This window comes from Solenopsis invicta, chromosome 11 (genome assembly GCF_016802725.1).
Source record: "Solenopsis invicta isolate M01_SB chromosome 11, UNIL_Sinv_3.0, whole genome shotgun sequence".
Lineage (NCBI taxonomy): Eukaryota > Metazoa > Arthropoda > Insecta > Hymenoptera > Formicidae > Solenopsis > Solenopsis invicta.
The window spans coordinates 298,418-304,947 of NC_052674.1; positions in this window are offsets into that span (position 1 = coordinate 298,418).

Sequence of the window (6,530 nt, forward strand, 5' to 3'; positions counted from 1 at the left end):
TTTTTCTAAAATAAGTAAAATAAAATAAAATATATTCTTTATAAAATAAATTTGCCAGATATATTATTATAATAATATTGTAGTTTTAGAAACTCGAAAAAATCGGAGTTTTTTAATTTTTCTGTAAATTTTCTCGATTCTTTTGCTAAGGCAAGCAAAATTTATTGGAAAAATTCACCCCGTAAATGTTACGGGTTTACAATTCACCGGGTTCTTTCCTGGGTAAAACCTCTCGGGAAAGATGAGTTTCTTTCCCGCTGATTAATTTTCCAAGAAAATAGCAACACTATTCCAAAGTCTTTAATTTTTCTGGGATTTAAAAAGAAAATAATACTTTATTTATAAGAAAATATGGTAAGAACGAAATTTAACTTTCTGAAATCAAGCATCAAAGAGTTTCGCGACAAATTTTCGTTGTAAACGAGAAATGCACCCGGGCAGCGAGCAGCGAACAATAGAGATGTTTGTTGCAGGATGCTCTGTCAAGTTTAGGGTTAAAGACCCCTGACAGGGGCATTATTAAAATCCCCGCGGCGCACCGCTACGCCTGGGATCGCCTCGCATGACTCGGCGCGGTATCGGCGTCCCGCGTCCACCAGGAGTCAGCAAACTATGACTCGCGCGTTTTCCCGGCACAAAGACTCCGGCGATCCGCTCCGCTCCGCTCGCTCGCTCGCTCTTACGAGAGAGAATCTCCCCGTCCCATGCAGCGTCCCTTACAAAACGCGGCACGCCGATCGCGACGCGAGATGCGTCTTATCTCCGGGCACGGTACCCGGGGCAGGCTCCTGCGCTTCTTCCGCGACGAAAGAGGCGAACAACACACGGCGCGTTCCATCGCCGCCGCCGCCGCCGCCGCCGCCGCTGCATCCGCTGTCGAGGCGAGCCGAGCCGAGTCGACCTGCGGTGCCGTGTGCGATATCTACGATCGAGAGCATGCGCGCGCGAGCGCACGTTTGCGAACGCTGCTGTGCGGCTTCGACAACGTCATGCGAATACGCAATACGCGTGTGCACGCGCCCGTGCATGTATACGTTCTATATACGTATGCGCGTACGTACCTGTTGCTGCTGTTGCCTTGTGCGGCGCGACGCCAATGGTCCAACGAGATCACCGGCGAGACGACGCTGCTGCTGCTGCTGCTGCTGCTGCTGCTAGTTCCGCGACGATCCTCCTCCGTTGGCGTCGACGTCGCTGTCGCCGAGGACGGACGGATCCCGAGAAGCGGACGCACTCGCGTTCGCGTTTCAAATATCACACGGGCGTCCCGGGGCATCGCCGGGTATCGGCGCGCGAGCGTGCCGCCGACGACGCCGCCGTCGGCCACAGCGCACCTGCTACACCTGCTGCACTTGTCGCGGCTACACACCACCGAGAGTTGTCGCGCCGCCGCTCCACCGCGAGTTCACTGCGCGATGACGACGACGGATAACGACGACGACCGGAGCGAGCGACGACAACAACAACAACAACAACGACGACGACGACGACGACGCGGGGAGCATCCTCGCGGCATCACGTAACGCGCGCGCGGCGCGGTCGCCGAGTCAGGTCGCGGAACGTTATTCGAACGAAACGCCGCGCAACCCGCGTTCGCCTCGCTTTCTCTCGCTTCCGATTTTCCGCTTTTCTCCCCTCTTCACTGAACTCCCCGCACGCCACACGCGCGCACGTACTACGTCACCAACCGTCGAATCCGCACGCGCGCGCGCGCGCGCGCGAGCTCCGTCGCGAACTTCGCGTCGCTGACAACTTCGCGTCGTTGACAACTTCGTTACGGCCGAGGACCGACCAGCCAAATCTTTCTCCTCCTCTTCTTCTTCTTTTCGTCGTAAGACCTTTGCTTCTCCGTTTCGTATGAGTCACAGCATCACAGCATCACGGTTACATGAACGTCGAGCACCGGATTAAATGCCCAATAATCCGGTTGTGTTATCGATAGTGCCTCGCGCGCGATCGAGAGAGCCCGAAAAACCGAGGCCGGTTACGCGTGCAAACGCCGCCGAATCACATTTCGCGAATTGTCAAGCACAAACCGTGGGAAACAGGATCTGTCGCAATTCGGAGCACGCGCCAACCGGGTGGGAGGGAGAGACAGCGACGGACTATTAGAGAGAAGTCGGCACGCCAAATGCTCTCGTCGACAAGGGTTACCCGGTTGTCGAATAACCTTCCCGTTCGACGGCGCGCCAACGCGAAGAGTCACGAGACTCGGATCGAACTGGCCGCCGAGATGAGGCCCAACTCTCCCCACTCCGTAGCGACTGGTCGTCGCTTCTGGGATCCCTCCCTCCTCCTGCCCGCGCCGCGGATGCCACTGGACGTTCTCCTTACCTTCTTCCCCTTCTCCCCTCCCTCCGCCGCCCCCTCGCGCTCAGTTACCGACTCAGCGCTCTCGCATGGTGTGTATGTACACTCTTGCTCGCGCGCGCACGCCTGCTCTCTCTTTCTCTTGGCGAGCTCTCTTCTTCTTCTTCTTCTTCTTCTTCTTGTTCTTCTTCTTTCTTCCATCGTTTCTCCTTACACGCGCGCGCAGATTTTCACCCGTGATCGTAAATGAACGTGCGATCGACGACGACCGCTTTGCGAGTCGACAGCTCGCGTGTCGATTGTACTCGCGCCACTCGCGGTTAACTGCCCGGTTGCGCGCGCGTTTCGCGGAAAGTTATCAGTCGGGCTCCTGAGGACCGATCGCTCGACGATGGCCCGACGAGGCCCGGATTCCGAGAACTCGCCGATTAACTCGCTCCCGTCGTCGTAGCTCAATTGATTCTCTTTGTCTCTCGTTAGATTGTAGCATGTCGCAGCTGCAACGCGTATCCACAGTGAAAGATGATGCGATATCGATCGCGGATCACGAATTGCCGACATGCGCGTCGCTTCGTACTGGACTCTAAAATTATCCGTACAATTCCCTCGCGGTTACACTAGCGATTGTCGACGATTGAATTGACGATTAGCAATTTACAATTATGCAATCACACTTCCTATAGGATAAACCTCGGCCGAGGCAAATCCAATCATTAAAGTTTTGAAGTAGTTATTATTTCATTCCATCTGTTTTATCATATTAGTTACTTCCGTGTGCTCCCTTTGCAGTAGAAACAATAGATAACAATTCTGTATTACGTGTGATTCAATATCGGTCAATGATACAAGTGCACAAGTCGTGAGTGTGCGAGAAGAAATTTTCTCTCTTATTTAAAATCACGTTCCCAATTTTATAAGTTTGCAACGAAAAAGCTTAATAAACTCTTTTAAAGAGTTTATTTTTTTTTATTTTTTTTTAGATTTTATTTTTTTGAAACTAATGAGCCGCTTCTCTTCCAATGTTGTGGCAAATTTTGTTGTGCAATAAGGAAATATACCACCATATTTATTGTATATTATTTTATTCTATAAAACTCAAACCAAAGATATAAAGATTAATAATTTACAGTAAAATTTAATAACAAAATTAGTTTTTTATTATTTTTTTACTTATGGAAAAACTGATCTGATTTGCCTCGGCCTATCTTACAGCAATTCTAACAATGTTGTGCAAACTTTGCAATATTTCTGTAATGTCGCTAAAATGTTGTTGCAATATTGTTGAAATATTATATTTTCATCAAGAAATGATAATAAAATTGGCGTCAAAATCGACATTGAATCGACGTTAACTCCATTATTATTTCTGGCTAGGGCTGTATTTTGTGCTGTACGATTTACGATTGTGATTTGCAATGGCTACTATAATCTTGGAGAGAAGAGTTGCTGAATGGTATTTTCAAAGACGATAATACGATTTAAGAGATCAGGTACGCTTCAGGCGACCGGTTTTCTAAATCACACCTTTCGCAGCACGTTACAGAGAAGTTATAAGAAATTAATTTGTTATTACTGAAAGGTTTAACACGCAATAAATGTCTGAAACATGAAGCTACAATTTCGAACTTTGATTTGCATCCAAGAGCGAAAAGAGCACCAATGCGAAATATAATAAAAAATAATTTAAGTGGCACACATTTTCCAACTTTCCCCTATATCTCATGTTCAGAACATTCAAAAGATATTCATCAAACTATGAAGCAATATTAATCAACAATGTCTACAAAAGCGAAAAAATTATCTGCTGCGATTATATTATGCTTTTAAAATATAAGAAATCATCAGAATAAATCAACAGAAGTTAGTTACGTTACTTGATTAAATAGCAACATTTTATTGGCTTACGATTGGTGGCTATAAACTGCGGTTGATGATCATGATCATAAAATAGAAAATAGAGCATTTTCTAAACGGCAGTTATTAATTCAATCGATGACTGCTTTACTCTGATTGATTGAAAAGTAATTGCCAATCACAATTACAATCTAATCGACAATCGCTAATACGATTTGGCCTTAAAGTTCTATATCAGCAAACGCTTTGAAGATTGAAGATTACGAACTGGAGATTGTAATTCAATTAATCAAAATGAAAAAAATTTAATTAAAAAATTATCTGATATAATTGTTTAAATTCTAACTTTAATCTCATATTCTCAAACTTTAATATGTAGCTTGATACGGGTTTTATACTTTCTCACGTAATGCAACAGATACGCCATCGTCATGTATTACCACACAATTCATCCTAGAAGGAGGCTCGTAACATTTTCACACGAGATTTTTGGAGGGCAACATCGCTCCCTCTTTTACGACACACGAGAGAAGTATTTCTTTTTTTCTTTAACGAACAAGAGATTCTTCGCGCATTTTACACCCGAATCGCACTTTTTCCCCCTCTCCCTTAATAGCGCCCTTCTCGTTTACTCCGTTCTTAGTTCTCGGCATCCATCTTTCGCTTCTCTTCCTTCCTGCCCCGTCCTCGTGCACGTCTTTTTTCCCACGCTTAATATTCCGCATTCGCCGTGCCCTCCGCTCTTCGTTTTCCACTTTCTGACCGCTCCGTTCTCGTCCGCGTGCGTGCCCGCTTCGTTACACGCGCGATCCGATCGTCCGACTGCGGCAGACAGTAATTAAACCGCGAGAAAGATACGTCAAATAAAACCGAGATAATAGGGCTAGCAGTGTCGATTTAATTAAACTATCCAAGTTATGTCCTAGTGCTGCAACTAGCATCGTTGGCATACGCGTGGTTCATGAATAATGCGGTTCTGCCGTCATTAAATTTATCTGCTTCGAGAGACAGAACTGAGTCATTAGTGCGTCACATCTTTTCAACTGTGTTTGCCGTTATTTATATAAATCTTATTTAAATAGTTATCCAATTAAAGAAATCACTTAATCTTATCTTTACTTAAATTATTAAAATTTGTATCATCATTCTTATCTTAGACATAAAAAATATTATCCTTTTCAAATTATCTAAAGCTAGACACAATGCGATTTTTCGTGCTAGATTGCATGCAATCGAGTTAATTATTAAAATTGCATCACACAGCACACAGAATTTTTAATAATATATTGGATCGCATGCGATTTAGCATAAAAAATCATATCGGGTTACTCTAACTTAATACGTTAAAATGTGAACAACGAGTACAAAGTATTTTGTTCTTAGTTCTCGGTATCCGCCTTCAACCTTCAAGTTCGTATTTATTTTAACAACAGAACTTTTTGATATAACAATAATAATATATATACATTAGAAAATATAATCTAGTGTGTGTGTGTGTGTGTGTGTGTGTGTGTGTAGCGCAATATAAAAAGGGTCCTAAAACTATAAATGGTTCTCGAAAACTTTTACAAGAGAGCGTTTCAATCATTGGAATGTGAGTTATACATTTCCACGGTATGTTTCAACTTCGATTTTTATTTATTTCTATTTTATTGATCTAAATCGAAAGAAGAACATTTTTGGCAGATTAAATTATTTGAAGGACACTTATTTAAAAAAAATAAGTATTTATAAATAAAAGTATGAATATAAGGTACTTAAGCCCCGAATAAAAGCCAACACTAAATAAAGCCCTCTTTTGAATTTACTTAAAAACGCACTTTTATGTCTAGAATTATGTACTAGATTTAAAGATATGTCATAGAAAGGTAAAAAAAAAGTCTGGGTAATTGGTAAGCAATGTGTCTGTTTAATGCAACAAACTTGTGACTCATATAAACCGTTTTTACGAAAATTTGCAGCAAAATTGATTTAGTATACATTTTTTTATGGTTTATTATTACTAACATATTTAAGATATAAGGAAAAGTTGCTGAATGCGTTTTGATCTTCTGAAGCGTATCTTTTCAATATTTTACATTTTTACTTTGAATAAGCAATATCTAGTGATAAAATAAAAAGTAAATAAAAAATATATAATATAAACAAAAATTTAACAAGTTTTGTTTTGTGCATGCTATCAGCATTTTAGAAAATCGAATATATCTGATGTAAATTTCTCGGCAATTTTATAGTTTATAATGACATAATTATGCAATTTTATTTTGAATTGTTATATTTTTCTAAAAGAAAGCTTATTGTAAAATACTTGACACGGAAAACAATTTTACTGCAGTATCTAACAATTTAAATGCGTATCATAAAAT